The sequence below is a fragment of the Podarcis cretensis genome (genome assembly GCF_951804945.1).
Source record: "Podarcis cretensis genome assembly, chromosome: 14".
Lineage (NCBI taxonomy): Eukaryota > Metazoa > Chordata > Lepidosauria > Squamata > Lacertidae > Podarcis > Podarcis cretensis.
The window spans coordinates 18,855,652-18,873,443 of record NC_137183.1 but is presented as its reverse complement, the minus strand read 5'-3'; the positions used below and the strand labels follow the sequence as shown (position 1 = coordinate 18,873,443).

The 17,792-nt window shown below is 46.1% G+C and overlaps 1 long non-coding RNA gene across 9 annotated transcripts; it reads right to left on the bottom strand.

Annotated features, from left to right (window-relative positions):
- Positions 1-242: 242 nt before the first annotated feature.
- Positions 243-17,409, bottom strand: LOC307203535. 9 transcript variants are annotated; one of them, XR_013833257.1, is made up of 4 exons: positions 17,378-17,409; positions 16,749-16,835; positions 9,959-10,058; positions 243-4,339 (listed from the first exon to the last, which is right to left on the bottom strand). It is a non-coding gene; the product is annotated as an uncharacterized lncRNA (long non-coding RNA). The 9 variants fall into 9 exon arrangements; XR_013833258.1 differs by lacking the exon at positions 16,749-16,835 and adding an exon at positions 10,572-10,665; XR_013833259.1 differs by adding an exon at positions 8,747-8,926 and having other exon boundaries at positions 16,749-17,403.
- Positions 17,410-17,792: the final 383 nt, after the last annotated feature.

The following is a 17,792-nucleotide window of genomic DNA, read 5'->3' as shown; positions in this document are numbered from 1 at the left end:
GATTGATTAAAACTGGGATAAGTACTAGGAGCCAAGTACTCCACACTTTCCTTACTAAAAGGTGTAAGGTACTGAATCTGGGTGCAGCCACACACAGTCCTGACCTGGCTCTAACACATGGCTTAGAAAGGCTACCTACGCATTGCCAAAAATAAAATAGAGAACGCATCGCCATACGAAGCGCAAAAGAGGGCACTGATCTGCATTACCCTCACCTGGTAATTTATACGCAGAGATGCCAGTTTGGAGAGAATTGCTATAATTTAAGTAGAAATACCATGCATCTCAGCATAATGAGGGAGACTGTGATCAGGAGACCCATCTGCTTGCTCAGTCTGCTGTCCAGATGTTAACTCTTGGTGAGCAACTTCAAGCACCCTCCTTCCCTTTTTCATGGTTCTTCCATCTTGAAATGCAGACCTTGCCCCGGTAACCTTCCGTATAGAGGACTCCTTCAGCGAGAGCAGGGGTGGCCCACTCCCAAGAGACTGCGATCTACTCACAGAATTAAAAACTGGCAGTGGGGGATACAGGTCAAAGTTGTTGACCTTTCTGGGGAAGGAAAGCCCTGTTTTGGGGGGATTCAGGTCAAAGTTGTTGAGCTTTCTTTAGGGAGGAGAAAAGCCCCCCTTTTTAGGAGTTCAGGTCAAAGTTGTTGAACTGGAGGAAGGTCTCTTTGGGGGGGTGACAAAGAGGAACAGCCACTCACCAACAGATTGCTGGGGAAACAAACAATCTCATTGAGGAAACTCCGTCTTCCGTTCTTCAGATCGTGCAACAGTGGAGGGCAGGGTGAGGGGGCAGGGGCGGAAAGGGACTCAGCAATCGACCACGATCTACCAAAACCTCCCGGGGATCTACTAGTAGATTGCGATCGACCTGTTGGACATCCCTGAGTTAGAGGATCCCTGAGTTAGAGGATCGCCCTCTATAAAGTGGGACACATGGCCATCCTTCATGCACTGCCTCTTCTGCTGCTTGTACGTCATCTTGCCGAAAGGTCTGACGCCTCTCTCTTAACTGGCAGCATGCAGAAGAAGACCTGCTGGATAAGGAACAAAAAGAGCAGATCAACAAAATGCCAAACTGACTTCCCCCCCTCTGTGTTGAGAATCCATCAGGTTTTCGTTGTTTTTATTTGCCTCTTTTAGCATCTCACTTTGCAACACTTCTTAAGTGAACTGAATTCTTCACTTCGCAATAAGTTATGTGCAGCGCTCACTGTAGAAGGTTGTTGTCTCAAGCATGCTTTTTTGGGCGGGGGGAGTTGTCCTTGATTCCAGGATATCTCATGTCATGTGTTCTATTTCTATTTCATTTTGGCGTTTTGCTGTTTTGGAAAATTCATTGTAAATGTTAGCTGGGTGTCATGTGGAGATTGTTCAAAAGTGCATCTTCATGGGCATGATGCCCAGGGCGCCTGCCGTGTTGAAATGCTTGGGCATCAGCCCAGACTCGTGCAACACCTCTATGCCAGGACGGTGCCTCCCTAGTGACTGTTGGTGTATTTAGGTTTGTAATGTAACATGCCGCATGGCACATTTCCAGCAAGACCCACAGAGTGGCTGTGCCATTTAAATTGGCCCTTGCCAGAATGGCACAGAACAGAGGCAAACAGTGGCCTTGAATAGGGTCAATTGCCAGTGGAACAGACAGCCTCCTGACCTGATCACTGGTATACAAATTTTGGCCATTTACTTTCCTGTGGATTTCATACATGGCCAGAGATGTTACGTGGCAGTAGCTACCACAGATGAAAAGACACCAGCAAAGACTAGGCCAATTGGCTTGGAGAGACCATGGAAGTTTGCTCCCATTGAAATTAATTGCTTTATTCCAGCGTTAAGTAGTCGAAAACTGCAAATTCTGCCAAGGTATTTTTATTTTATTTTTTTAGTTCTCCAAATAGTCAGCTGCTGGGTGCTTATATTAAGGACCCAGGTTTTAAGCACAAATGGGAAACATTGATATTCATGCAATATATACTTCAGAAGATGCTATTCTGTAATTTAAGTGAAAATGCTGCCAGGTTCCTGCAAATTTGCAGACCTTTGTATAGTGGGTGTGGATTGTTGCCTGTATCCCATCTGCTGCTCAGATGATACATAAACAGGGTGTTCCATGGGGACGGCTGGTTTTGTGGAGGGTGCTGCTTGCACAATTTCTGACATACACGCACTAAAAAGGAGGCGGGGGAATGGGGCACTGTCATAGATCCCCTGGCTCACACATGTGTCGTGGGCAGGGAGTGTAGCACAGCTCGTCCTCCATGAGATGGCCTTGTAAGTTGTGTGTAACCGACTCAGCAAGAAGTTTTGCCAAAAACACTGGCCACTTCCAGACCAATTCAGGTTCAGCGGTTGAAGTGAATTTGGTGTTCTTCCTCAACAAACCCATTTCCATTTAAAACACACACACAGAGACACAACATTTTGCAGGAAGGTCCACGATGGCAAAATGTGCTCGGACGTGTGGGGTAACGGTTGTTTGCCTTATATAGCCTCTCCACAAATAAATGGGAAAGAGTGATGAAGAAGCCACTGGCATCATATTATTATTATTATTATTATTATTATTATTATTATTATTATTAAAATTTGTACGCCACTCTATACCCGCAGGTCTCAGGGTGGCTCATGGGATAAAACCACAATATAAAAATACAAAATACATGATCGAAATAAAAAAACAAGAACAACCCTATAACACCCCCATATAACCTCCCTGCTAAGGTTCTGCAAACAAATCGGGATGAAGGCTCAATCAACAGATTGTCTGGAAGTGACCAGTGGCTGCAACCACAATTGCAATCATTGTGCATAATCACTGTAGCATAAGACATAGGCCTCCCCTTGAATGTTGGTGCACCGCATCTTGGACCCAGCCCCGAACATAGGGGTTGATCAGGGAGGTTTTCTTGCCCCATGTTGCAGTTGGCTTGTGGCAAAAGGGGTTGCATGGACAGTGTTTTAAATATCAGAATATTGCAGTGGCATTCATCCAGCTGCTTCATCTAGTCCATTGTAGAAGCCATGTTCGTCAATGTCCCATCAGTGGCCAGCTTCCCATCTTGTCTCTATGCCCTATTAACAAGCTTCCAGGACATATATGCATCGACTTCAAGGGCATTTCTCCGGGTCTGTCAAGCAATATTTTGATTCTCCCTCCCCAATTCCCTAAAAAAGGTTACTGCTTCTGATCTAGCTACACCTGTGGGCAATTAGCATAACAAATTATGGCCCCAGATGGGGATACCCCTCCCCTTTCAAATTCCTCCAATCACTTCAGAAGGGGATATATGAACATCATGATACAGGTGAGGGGGGTTGCACTCATGTTGACTAAATATGCAGGCATCTGCACACTTGTGCAGATTACCTTTGCTGGATCAGGGTGGTGATATTTAAAGAGTTGTAGTGTGATTCAAGCTCACTGCGAGCGTTGAAATTCAGGGAAGGTGGATCCTTATTATTTTTTGTATAGTAGAAATAATCTGGCAGCAGTAGCTGGCAAACTATACTGTGTTCAATCTTGTGTAACAGTTATTTTAACAAAAATGCTATAAACTGTATTCTACATTATAGACTTTTATATGGAGATACTACTACTACTATTACTACTAATAATAATGCAGCTATAGGTACATTATAATCCTTAGTGTGACTGAGAAAAAAAATGTACTAGATGGTATTACTTAAAATAATAATGATGAGCGTTATTTCTTTTTGTATTTATGCCTTATAAATAAAATGGTTATATACACAACGAAAGGGTACTGTGAAAATTAATAAAGTCAACAGACTGTTTAGAACCGATCCTACTTCTCTTAGTGTGTTTTAAGGGTTGCACTTGACTCAGCCGGTCACAATAAATGTTCCATCGCAACTAATTCAAGAAATTAGAATTGTAAATAACTTTGGTCCCATGGCTTGCCATGGGATGTGGTTCACACCAAATTCTTGCTGGGTCAGTACCACCATATGGAAATCATCCAGTTTACTTAAAAGAGTAAGGCAAGAAGGATGTTTCCATCCTTCCCAGGTTTTTAGGGTATATCTGTTTTAATTTAACTGGGGCATTTGGTAACTGTCAGATGTAATGATGCCTTTCTTTTACAAAGTTACTGTACAATGTGGCCTTTCAGTTCATTAAAATGTGACATCCAATAAACTTTTAAAAATGGTGCACATCCTTCGAAGTCCACTTAATTAAACAGAAATATTAATTCATCCCTCGGTCATGTTTCCTCTTCCCAGGGACATCCAAGACAAAGCCTGATTTGCGAAGGGTTGGCTTAACAACACATTCTGTTTCGCATCGGCAGGGTTTTTCATGGGACCTGCATCAGGGAAATGAGGAGATTGCTGTTGCTTATGGGGGAAATGGATTTTTTAAAATTATAGGTTCTTGCCAAGGGATTTGCAAGTCTGCAGGAGGGATCACCTCTTGAATTCTGAACAGATTATTTTATAGGTTGTTTTGCAATTTGAGTGATGCCAAGTCAGTCATGAGCCGGGGCTCTGATTCCCTATCCTCGGGAGAAGAGGCCATGCAAACAGAGGACATCTTTGACCAACTTACATTGCAGAGTGCCTTCTACCAAGTCAGACCACTGGTCCTTCTAGCTCAGTGTTGTCTAAACTGACTGGCAGCAGCTCTCTAGGATTTCAGATGGGGAGTCTTGCCTAGCCCTTCCTGGAGACGCTGGGGACTGAACCTGGGACCTCTTGCATGCAAAACAGATGCTCCACCACTGAGCTGCAGCCTGTCTTTATAGAGTGTTTAGGACCATAGGAAGCTGCCTTACGCAGCTGCCATGGTCCACCTACAGTGACTGGCAGAAGATCTCCAGGCTTCAGACCAGGAGGCAAATTGGACCTTCAGAACTAGTCTTCAATGCCCCTGCTTCTTCAGGAGTTCTAACACCACATGGTGCCGGTGGTTGCATTGTTTACTGTGGACTTCAGAAGAAATAGCAGAACCACAGCCTCCTCCTCGCCACTGGAGTCAATGGTACTAAAATAGGCTGGGTCCCTTGATAGGAGTAGAAGTTTCAGTCATCAGGAGCTGCAGTCCTACTTATAGCCAAGGCTTGGTTTGGTCGCTTGCTGGAGCCTTAATCAAACTGGCCTTGTTTTGTTGGCTAGGCCCACCTCAGAGCGGTCCAGGGTGCTACCTGCCTTGCTCTCTTGCCTTTTGGATCCTGAGGATGGCTTTGCTTGACCTCACTTACCGTATTTTTCGCTCTATAAGACGCACTTGCCCCTCCTAAAAAGTAAGGGGAAATGTGTGTGTGTCTTATGGAGCGAATGCAGGTGGGAGGCTCTGCTCAGCGCTCCCTTTAAAGAGCCGCGTGGAGCTCCCTCTTTAAAGGGAGCGCAGCTCTTGGGGGAGCCTTCATCCCGCTGCCTGGGAGAGGCTGTGCGCGGCTATCCCATAAGCCAGGACAGCTAGAGTGATGACTGCGCAGCGATCCCTCTTGCTGTCCTGGCTTCTGCCTTAGCCGCACGAAGCATCTTGGGGGGAGCCTTCATCCCGCTGCCCTCTTGCTGTTCTGGTTTCCGGGGTTCAGAATTTTTTTTCTTGTTTTCCTGCTACGAAAACTAGGTGCATCTTATGGTCTGGTGCATCTTATACAGCGAAAAATACGGTATGTGGAACTGCCCTCTGCTTACAGGAACCTGATTTGACTTTGTTTCCAGGATTCTGAAGTGGGATTGGTGGTATGTGACCTTGTTCGCCAGCCATGTGCATCTGGCATGGTCTCCTGCCCCCGTCATTTACCTAAGCCATGTATCTCCCACCTGTTCTATTCAAATGAACAAAGGTACTTAGGATGCCTGCCTGGGAGAAATGGCATCCATTGTAAATTGACTGTGGCTCTCATTGGTCAGAAAAAGCCGGAGACCACTCCCTCCACGGAGAGGGAAAAGAGCCTTTAAAAGTGGAGCCAGCCTTACAGCTTTGTCCTTTGCACCAGATCTGGGCCAGATTTCCCACGCCACCAGGAAGCTGATTGTCCCCACTTGTCTTGACGCTTGGAATCCATTCTACGAAATGTTTAAGAGCAGAGTCATAATAAACCAGCATGTTCTTCTGAACTCTGGGAGAGGCTCGGGGAGGATGGGCTGCCTTTACACACTGAGCAAACTGGGAGGGAGTTCTCTGGGAAACTCAAGGGGCATTGGTCTCAGAGTTCCTGGACTTCAGTATATCTGAAGGAGCGTCTCCACCCCCATCATTCTACCTGGACACTGAGGTCCAGCGCCGAGGGCCTTCTGGCGGTTCCCTCACCGTGAGAAGCCAAGTTACAGGGAACCAGGCAGAGGGCCTTCTTGGTAGTGGCACCCTCCCTGTGGAATGCCATCCCACCAGATGTCAAAGAGAACAACAACTACCAGACTTTTAGAAGACATCTGAAGGCAGCTCTGTTTAGGGAAGCTTTTAATGTTTGGTCCATTACTGTATTTTAATATTGTGTTGGAAGCAGCCCAGAGTGGCTGGGGAAACCCAGCCAGATGGGCGGGGTATAAATTTATTATTATTATTATTATTATTATTATTATTATTATTATTATTGAAGTTGGTTGGGGTCTGCAAGCTGCTTTGATCTCTTGGATGGGATAAGGCAGCTGGAAGACAGCCCTGATTCCCCCAGCAAGTTGTGAGCAGGTTGGGCCAAGGAGCGGAGGTTGCATTACCATAGAGCAGGCATAGGCAAACTCGGCCCACCAGCTGTTTTGGGACTACAACTCCCATGATCCCTAGCGAACAGGACCAGTGGTCAGGGATGATGGGAACTGTAGTCCCAAAACATATGGCGGGCCGAGTTTGCCTATGCCTGGCATAGAGCTTTTTTTATTTTAAGTAATTGCTTCAGTGCAGCCCAGTCCTTTCTCATCTGGGTTGTGAGAGTTGAGTGAGAGGGTGGCAGTGGCTGCTACTGGGTAGCAAGGCCCAGCAGGCAGCACTGCAGGGCTGTTGTGCAGCAGCAGGGCAAAGAATGTGCTAGGAGAGACTTAGCTTAGCATCCTCTGTTCTCTGCATGCTACCTGCAGGCTGCAAACCTGGCTGGTGGCGCCGCCTGGCACAACAGGCACAGTATGCCATTCACTGACAGCTCTAGGTGTTGGATAAGCAGGAGAAATGAGTCTACCCCGAAATATATCAAATGCACTGCAATAAGATATAATAGATTGGTTTCAGGCCAGCCAAGGATTATCATTAGCTGGCAAGGTGCTTTGCTTGAACAGTTTTGACTCTGATCCAGCTCTGCCTTGCTTCACTAGCTCTGGAATCTCCATTACATTCTTCAGCAAGGAAGGGGAACCTGTGACCTTCTGGGTGATGTTGGGCTGTAACTCCCATCATCCCTGACCCTTGGACAGGTGACTGGGGAGTCCAACAACATCTGCAGGGCCACAGGTGTCCTGTCCCAGACCTACAGGAACCATCAGTTCATTCTGGCTTGGATCCAGATTAACTTGGCAGCATTTAGGTCTAGTTGAATTCACCGGGGCAAGTTATCCGTGACTTAGTCCCATTGATTTCAATGGGAACCAGGGGGCATCTAGCTTGGTCTGGATCCAAGCTTCTCTGGGCTGTATTGAAACTTCACATGTGCTTTAAATTCTTATGTATTCTGTACAGTGGTACTTTGGTTCTCAAAAGCCTTGGTACTCAAACACCTTGGTTCCCAAATGCCGAAAGTAAGTGTTCCAGTTTTCGAACGTTTTTTGGAAGTCAAACATCTGATGCGGCTGTCGGCTATTGTTTCCAGGGCACCTGCACCAATAAGAAGCTGCACCTTGGTTTTTGAACATTTCAAAAGTCAAACGGACTTCCGGAATGGATTAAGTTAGGTGCTTTTGTTTTAGCTATTTATTTTGCATTTTTGTTTTTGAGGCTTTTTTGGTTAATTTGTTTTTGTGACTGTGTGGAACCCAGTTCAGCTACTGATTGATTGTGTGACTGCGGAAATGGATAAAAGCCCCCCATCCAAACAATGACTGTCATTAGTGCAGGTAAGAAAATAATAAGAATTTTATTTTTCATCATCTACAATACTGTCTTCTTTATTTTATAGTACTGTACATTGATTATTGCTTTCATTTTATGGACCAATGGTCTCATTAGATAGCAGAATTCATGTTTAGGGGTTGTTTTTAAATGTCTGGAATGGATTAATCCATTTTGCAATACTTTCTATAGGAAAGTGCACCTTGGTTTTAGAACGGACTTCCGGAACAGATTAAGTTTGAGAAGCAGGGTACCACTGCATGGCTTTTTCAGGCATCTCCAAGTAGGGCTGGAAGAGGACACTGTCTGAACACCCCTGAGAGCTTCTGCCAATCCGTGTAATCCATGCTGAGCTAGATGGACCAATGGTCTGTCTTGTTATAAGGCAGCTTCCCGTTTTTGCATGTTTCCGTTCATCATTCCAGTCCTCCATTCCCCATTCTGTGGGTGAGTGGATATCTGCAAAGGCTGCAACTTCCCTTCATCTAGAATCAAAGTGTGTGAACTTCTGGTACAGGGATGTTGCTGCCTTGCTTCTCATTCTCAGCCACCAGAAAAGACTACTCAGTCATGTTGAATAATTACACCTTGGAAAACACATGGGCAATTCTGGGTCATGCTAGCGACTTGAGAAATGATTAAATGGCTGCTCCGAAATAAGTTGCTCTAATTAAACAAACAGTGTTGACTCAGAGTTAAATTTCAGAGTTTTTAGTTGTGGGCTGACCTTCAGGAGAACAGCAATGGCTCCATGGGGAAGTATGCTTTGCACTGGGGACATCTGGCCAGATCTGGCGACAGCGTACATAACTAAGATCATTATGGAAATGTATCATCCAGGACTCTGGGTAGTTAGCCTCAATTCCATGGGAGCAGCAGAAAAATGCAGAATTCAGGTCCTTGAGAACTGCAGATTCCGATAAAACAAAAAACCTAAGATGCTACTCCTTATGACACCTGAAAATAAATGGTTGTTACCTGCTGGAATCTTGGGAGCCAAGCAGGTATACAAGCAGTGAATGATCATTGGGGGGGTCCAATGATTTATCTAGCAATCTGTTCTAAATTATGAAATAGTAAAACTTGCAGACCACTGGTCCCATCACCTCCTGGCAAATAGAAGGGGAAGAAATGGAGGCAGTGAGAGATTTTACTTTCTTGGGCTCCATGATCACCGCAGATGGTGACAGCAGCCACGAAATTAAAACCCCTGCTTCTTGGGAGAAAAGCATTGACAAACCTAGACAGCATCTTAAAAAGCAGAGACATCACCTTGCCAACAAAGGTTGTATAGTTAAAGCTATGGTTTTTCCAGTAGTGATGTATGGAAGTGAGAGCTGGACCATAAAGAAGGCTGATCGCTGAAGAATTGATGCTTTTGAATTATGGTGCTGGAGGAGACTCTTGAGAGTCCCATGGACTGCAAGAAGATAAAACCTACCCATTCTTAAGGAAATCAGCCCTGAGTGCTCACTGGAAGGACAGATCCTGAAGCTGAGACTCCAATACTTTGGCCACCTCATGAGAAGAGAAGACTCCCTGGAAAAGACCCTGATGTTGGGAAAGATGGAGGGCCCAAGGAGAAGGGGACGACAGAGGACAAGATGGGTAGACAGTGTTCTTGAAGCTACCAGTATGAGTTTGACCAAACTGCAGGAGGCAGTGGAAGACAGGAGTGCCTGGCGTGCTCTGGTCCATGGGGTCACAAAGAGTTGGACACGACTAAACGACTAAACAACAACAAATCTTGCAGAAGGATTGATGGAAAACAAGAGATATCACTTGTATTTCTCAATTTGCAAAGTGCATTCAGGTTAGGAATGCAGGAATCTGTCTTACACAGAGTCAGACAATTCGTCCAACTAACTCGGTAGAGTCTGCACTGACTGGCAGCAGCTCTCCAGGCAGGCTTTCAGACCAGAATCTCTCTGAGTCTTACCTGGTGATGCTGGGGATTGAAGCTGGCCCTGAGATCTCCTGCATACAACGCATAATTTCTCCACAGAAGCACCCTTTCCTTGAGGTGGAATTTGGATTATCTGCATAAATCAAAAAATGTTTATTTAAAGCAAACTACTTTAAAAACCGGTTAAGAAAATACACTGTTTGATCTCATCAGACCTGCATCAACTCATTAGCTTAGGGTTGAGGGCCCAAAACTCAATTTTAGAACTGCTACTGTAAGCTTCTGCTCCACATTTCTCCTTTCTTTAATTCTCTGATTTGGACTTGTGAATGCCGATTGGTTAAGGAGAGCTGTAGAGCAATCACCACAAAGGGATTTGCATAATCATGACACTCTTGTTTCTCAGCTCTCCTGATTGGCTATTGTCAATTCCTTGATTGGATGGGCTATTATAATCTTCCTCTTCCAACTGGTTCCATTATTAGAATCTCCCCGTTTTCCCCCTCCTTCTTAAAAAAGAACAGTTTTGCTAGCAGCAGCAGTAGCAACAACAAAAAGAAACCTTGTTTTCATTCCCCGAAGCTTAGACTGGAAGGTTAAAAACATACAGAAAGAGGGAAGGTGTTTAATACCAACAGAAAATCACCAGTTGTGGGGAACCTTTTTCAGCTTGAAGGTCGGATTTCCTCTTGGATGACGTACTGAGGGCCGAGCGCCAGCGGTATGCAAGGCCAGAGACACTGAGGGTTTTTTTAGAAAAAAATAAACAAGCAGTGTATAAATTTTATTAAACAAACAAATCAAATAAATAAAGGTGGGCATGGCCAGAGGCGAAAGTGAGTGGAATCAAAGAGGAAGGTTTTTATGCACCCGCCAAATACATTTCTCCACATGGGTACCGTAAATGCTTCTTTGCGTTTTAGTAAAAGCTAATTGCTTCCCCCAAAGAATCCTGGGATGTGTAGTTTGTTAAGGGTTCTGAGAGTTGTTAGGAAACCTGTAGCCCCTCCTTGAGTAACAGTTCCCTGAGTGGCTGAACATGAATTCTCCCTTCCTAGGGAACTCTGGGAAGTGTAGCTCTCCACACCCTTAACATCCTGCCAACCTAGCAGTTCGAAAGCACGTCAAAGTGCAAGTAGATAAATAGGTACCACTCTGGTGGGAAGGTAAACGGCGTTTCCGTGCACTGCTCTGGTTCGCCAGAAGCGGCTTTGTCATGCTGGCCACATGACCCGGAAGCTGAACACCGGCTCCCTCGGCCAATAAAGGGAGATGAGCGCTGCAACCCCAGAGTCTGTCATGACTGGACTTAATGGTCAGGGGTCCCTTTACCTTTACCTTTACACCTTTAACAGACTCCAGGGTTCTTTGTTTGAAGCCATTACTTTTTAAAGTGATATGATACTGCTTTAAATGTATAGTGAAGAAGGGGCTTGTGTGTGTGTGTGTGTGTGTTTTCTATTTTTTGAATCAGTGAAGCTGACAAAAGAACCACTGGCCAGTTCCTGAGACTCCTGTGCCTCTATTGGTGTTTTTTTAATCAGAAAAAAAGCCCAGAATAATAAAATTGATGGTTATAGTTGACCATTCACTTGCTACCAGAAAGCCCAAGGTGATGATCAGGGCAAGCCCTACCATCAGGCAAAGTGAGACAACTGCCTCAAGTGGTGGATGCTGGAGGGAAACACTGACAGCCTTCCCACCAGCCCTTCTCAATCCCCTGGCTTTCCTTCTGTGCTGGAGGACAGAACTGTGTGTACTGCATGAGCTGCCCTGCCCCATCTCAGCCTCAAGTGCAAGGAGAGACACTATCTTGACACTGTTGTTCAAGGAAGATTCAACTGCTAGTCCACTTGGCCTTTGTTCGTGGGAGAGGGTTGACATCTGGTCCTTTGACTCGGGCTGCAAAATGGCGTGTGCTTTGTCGATAATTCATTCAGTGACCTCCAGCAGAAGATTCGTTCATCCATTTCTTTTAAAGAAATGTTAGGGACTGCCCTTTGAAATGTATATACCCAAAGCCTTGTTTGTAAGCAGAGCGGTTAAACCAGAGTTTCCTGGTTCTGGTGCAATGGGAAACAATGGTTTAAACAAACCACCACAGAAGTACCCAAGCTGCCTAGGATTCAACAAGGAAGGGACAGAGCATGCAAACACAAGGCTCCTGGTGTTTTACAACATGGTTGTCACATCTGAACTGGCCCCGCTGTGTTAATGCATGTAAGTAAGGTAAAGGGACCCCTGACCATTAGATCCAGTCGTGACCGACTCTGGGGTTGCGGTGCTCATCTCGCTTTATTGGCTGGGTCATGTGGCCAGCATGACTAAGCCCCTTCTGGCAAACCAGAGCAGCGCACGGAAACGCCATTTACCTTTCCGCCAGAGAGGTACCTATTTATCTACTTGCATTTTGACGTGCTTTCAAACTGCTAGGTTGGCAGGAGCAGGGACCGAGCAACGGGAGCTCACCCCATTGCGGGGATTCGAACCACCAACCTTCTAATCGGCAAGTCCTAGGCTCTGTGGTTTAACCCACAGCGCCACCTGCGTCCCAAATGCATGTAAGTACACACCGATAAAGCATGGAGATAAAGAAAGCATGGAAGCATTACGAAATATAGGAATTGAGTAGTAACAGAATAGTCATTAGAAGGTAAATATAGAATGAGAATGAGATGGCTGTTACTAGGGCAATAGTCCCCAAATAATAAAGGCGCTTTATATGAAACTATCCATCTGTGTGTGCTTTCTGTGCAAATACTATTTAAAGAGTTTCAGTTTGCTGGGGAATCTTTCCTCTTGGTTCAGCAAAAAAAACAAAAAACAAAAACAAAAACACATGGCACTTTTGAAAAACTAAACTATTTTCCACCCTTCTTGTCTGTCATTTTTGCAAGGAAGCAAGAGAAGGCACGTTGCTTTTCTGATATATTGGAACAACACATCAGTTTCTTCAATTTTGCGAGGTAATAGAAAACCTCAGCCCTGACTGTGTCCATTACCTGATAAAACCCATCAATCCAGTTGAGGATCAAAAATCCGTAAAAGGCAGAGCTGCACCACAGAACTTGATGCTGTTTTGTGTTACTGAGATGGGAAGGGTGCGGGAACCTGAGGTGCACCTGCTACAGGGGTGTGCCAAAATTATTCCCCCAAAATTCACAACTCAGTTTACATTTCAGACTGCGGGGCATCCATTTCACCTGTCTTTTGTAAAGCAAGATACTTCACCCTTCTCACTCTATGCAGTGCGCCAGTGTGGTGTAGTAATTAGATTGTCAGACCAGGACCTAGGAGACCTGGGTTCAACTCACCAATCAGCCATGAAGCTCACTGGGTGACCTTGGGCCACAGTCACTATTTCTCAGCCTACCCTACCTCAGTGGGTTGTTGTGGGGATTAAATAAGGAAAAGAAAAACCAGGTATGCCAGACCCCTCAAGTGTCCCAATTGAATGCAGAATTCAGCAGCCAGGTTGCTCACCAGAGCAAGATGGTTTGAGCATTTTACACCGATCCTGGTCTGACTGCACTGGCTACCAATTAGTTTCCAGGCCCCGTTCAAAGTGCTGGTTTTGACCTATAAAACCTTAAACGGCTCAGGACTGTACCCAGAGATCATCTTCTGAGGCCCTTCTTCGTGTGCCTCTTCCTCCATGTGAGGTCCGGAGGGAGGCAACACAAGAACAGGGCCTTCTCTGCAGTGGCTCCCCATCTGTGGAATGCTCTCCCCAGGAAAGTTCGCCTGGTGCCTTCATTAGACACCTTTAGGCACCGGGCAAAAACGTTCCTTTTTAACCAGGCCTTTGGTTCATTTGACTGACATTCTATGCCCTTTTAAAATGTGGGTTTTTTGGGGGGAGGGGTTATTGGGTTGCCGCTTTTATTTTTGTTATGTATTTTGTGGTTTTATATCTTGCTTTTATTCTGTGAACCGCCCTGAGACCCCTGGGTATAGGGCAGTATACTACTGTCGGGAATCTTGCCCATATCAGGAGAAACTGGCAACTCTCCCAGGCACCCGGCATGATTCCCTGTTGACCTCCCTGGCTGCATTCCCCAGCAAGATCCAGGCTAGGTCGCAATAGGCGATCCTTCTCAGCGTGAGAAGAACACACCCCTCTTTCCTGCCCCCCGGGCAGAGGAAAGAGATAGACAGAAACGTATTTACATACCTTTATTTCTGTCTTTGCAGCATTACAAAAAACGTGACTGCTCTCTTCAAGCTCCAGCAGTCTAGTGACAAACACTTCCTGGATAGGAATAAACAGAAGAGCTCATATTACACTCTGAGCTAATTCCGGTGCTTCGCACTGTGAATTGACTGCCCCTCTGATTCCCACGGGCAGTCCCAACATTCCCATCATGTTTACTTTTCAAGCTAGCACTTTGCAGCTGCATTGCATCCATATCGTAACAACTACTACTACTACTACTACTACTACTACGAACAATAATAATAATAATAGTGACAACCCGTATTTACAGAACCCACCCAGTTTGGGATGCTCCATTTTCCCAGAGGTCGCTCTAGGCCACGTGGCATCTCTGGACATGGCAGGGACTAGCGCAACCTTCCCGAGGCCGCTCTAGGCCTCTGAGCAGGAAGCCGAAACAGCAAAGGTGAGAGAGAAGAAAAATGGAGGGGCCGAGTGGATAAGCGACGAAGGGGTCAGTAGCAGGGAGGGGGCAAGCGATGGAGATGGGTGGGGGAGGGGTGCCCCATTTTTTCTCTCTCACAAAATGTTGGAAGGTATGGTATGCTGGGAAAAGATTGGGATATCAATGCAATCCATCAATTGTGGCACCCACGCTGCACTTGTACAGTGGTACCTCGGGTTACATATGCTTCAGGTTACAGACTCCGCTAACCCAGAAATATTACCTCAGGTTAAGAACTTTGCTTCAGGATGAGAACAGAAATTGTGCTCCAGTGGTGCAGCGGCAGCAGGAGGCCCCATTAGCTAAAGTGGTGCTTCAGGTTAAGAACAGTTTCAGGTTAAGAATGGACCTCCGGAATGAATTAAGTACTTAATCCGAGGTACCACTGTATAGAGAAGCCTGTCTTACATAGGCATCATGCACAAACTCTGAATGCCTAATTGCTCAAAACTGTGTAGGATGTAGAGGTGCCAGCTTGCAAGGGCAATCGGGGAGGCCAATGTCGTGCCCGTGATGTCAGGGCATTGGGAGGAGCTGGGGGCGGAGTTGAACATGGCGGCCTCGTGGCTTTGATAACTGGCGGCTTCCTCTTCCATTGGCGGAAGGCTGCTTCAACCCTCCTTCTCCTCCACGGCAGGAGAAGGAGGAGAAGGAGCTGGCCACTTCGCTCCATGCTTCTTTTATTGAAATTGAAATACTTTATTGTCACTTGTACAGCTTGTATACAGTGAGATTACACGAACACCCCCCCACTCAGCTCTTAGTCTCAATTCCCCTCGTTTACTGATGCACACCCACCAAACCCGAAAGCCAGTTGCCCTGTTGTTATCTTTTCCTTCAGCAGCCTAACAGCCCACGGATAGAAGCTGTTCTTTACCCTGTTGGTGTGACTAATCATGCTTCTATATCTTCTGCCTGAGGGCAGGAGATCAAGGAAGTGCTGGCCGGGGTGTGAATCATCCCTGAGAATTTTCCTCACTCTCCTGAGGCAACTTTCTTCCGCTATTTCATCCAGCAGATTCATGGGACAGCCCATAATATCTTGTGCTGTATTCACCACCCTCTGTAGGCATTTCCTATCAGTTGATGTCAAACCAGCGTACCACGCTGTGATGCAGTATGAATGGACACTTTCTATTGTGGACCGATAGAAGGAGATCATCAAATGTTGATTTCTTGGACTTGGGGGAGGGGCAGCCCCTACCCCCAAAATATAGGGGGCCCCCAAAAGGGCTTGGCCCCAAGTAGATGGCACCCCTGGTTGGGTTCACTCAGGTCTCACCAACTTGTTGTTGGTGCACATTTGGAATATGTCTTTTAGGGGAAATTCACATTAAATTGCAGACAAACCTCCATGATTTTTTAAAAAATAAAGATCATAAATTGATGGGTGACCTTCTATCATATGTGGTAGAATTGTAACATGATAAAGGAATTCTGGGAAATGACATATAATGAACTTTTTTAAAAAAAGTTTAAAATAATGGTGTGTTTTTTTAAAAAAAACCAGAAATCTTTTTGTTGGGAATTGTAGCCGAAGGAATTGAAAAGACTGTTCATGTACGCTACTACTGCTGCAAGGATGCTGCATGCCCAGAGTTGGAAAGATGAGAAGATACCTACAAAAGCGGATTGGCAGATGAAACTATTGGACTATGCAGAGAAGGCAAGATTGACCGGGAAAATTAGAAATCAGGAGGATCAAAGCTTCAATAGAGAATGGGATAAATATAGACTATATCTAAAAGAACACTGTAAACATTTGAACTCTTTGGCATGCTTTAAATAACTCTTGCAATGTGACAAAGACTTTGGATATTATGGAAGACTGAAATTTGGATGAATTTATAATATGCAGTTGACAGAGGTATTTAAAGAACCCACGGAGGGGAGCAGGGAAGTCCTAAGATTCGGCAGAATCTTGTTTTAATTTTAATATTTGCAAGAATGTTAGTTGTGTCAATGAACTTGTAAAACCAAATAAAACTTTTGGAAGTGCACCTGCCTGTCCCAAAACCTAGGAAAGATGGAAATCCTTGCATCCTTTCTGCCCAACTTTGTTTCTCTCATCCCATCAGGGAGTTTACTGGCTTTCCTAGATGCTGATCACAGCTCAGCTTCTGACAACAGAAATTCCTTTGGCTCGCAATTACTGTACTTACGATAGAAAAGATCCCTTCTGGCCTGACCCAGATTTTGGCTTCCATCTCACACTTGTAGGTATGTATTCCTATGTGGAATCCAGGCTCCTGGAAGGGGGCAGAAGACTGGTCTTTTTTCTAGCTTAGCCAGAGGCATCGGAAGGGGGGTGAAGTGGGGGCAGCCCGCCCCAGGTGACATCCTGAGGGGGGTTGACATTTGATGTGCCCCCCACCCACATGCTGTTGCCCCCACTTCTGGCTGAAGGAGCAGGCAAGGGAGAGTATGAGCTGTGCGATGTGTTCGAGCCCCTGGCAATGCTATTCCAAGAGTTTTCTCCTGGATTCCAAGTCCTACTACAGGGGAGGGACACCCCAGGCCTTGGGAGCCAATCCTGGCCTCCTGCCCCCAAAACATGGCTCCCCAGGGAAGGTGCCCCTCCTGCTGACAACTACCCCCCACCTTGCCCCGCAGCCCAGCCCCCTGCTTCCTCCATCGGACCCCATAAAACAGGGTGGTTGGGTTTCCAGACGCTGGCCCAGATGGACCTTGGGTCGGTTCCAGTCATCTGGCTCTGTGCATCTTTTGACTAGCTGCTCTCCTAGCCCATTCCTGCCCTCCTCTGTCCCAAAAAGAAGGGCCACTTGCTCACCTGATGCCACCGGCTGCTCCGGGCCTTGCAGGCATCTTAAGGACCTGAACCTAGAAGAGACGAGCAGAGAGACCGACTCAGAAGCTGGCAGCCCCAATTCTTGGGGGGTGTTTGTGTTTGAGGAGGGGCGGCTGGCCCAATTCCTTCCATCTCTCTGCAGTTCAGTGACCTGAAAGAGACCTGAAAGAGGAAAGAGGCAGCCCTGAGGGCTGGCAGAGAGAGAAAGGAGGCCCCAAGTGCTATGGGTTCAAGGGCTCCAGCCCAAAGAAAAGAGAAGCATTGCCAGCTGTTAAAGGGCTGCTCTGCCTCGTCTTCTTAGGACAGACCTACCCTTCCAGGAGAAAGGGATGCGGGTGGCGCTGTGGGTTAAACCACAGAGCCTAGGGCTTGCTGATCAGAAGGTCGGCGGTTCGAA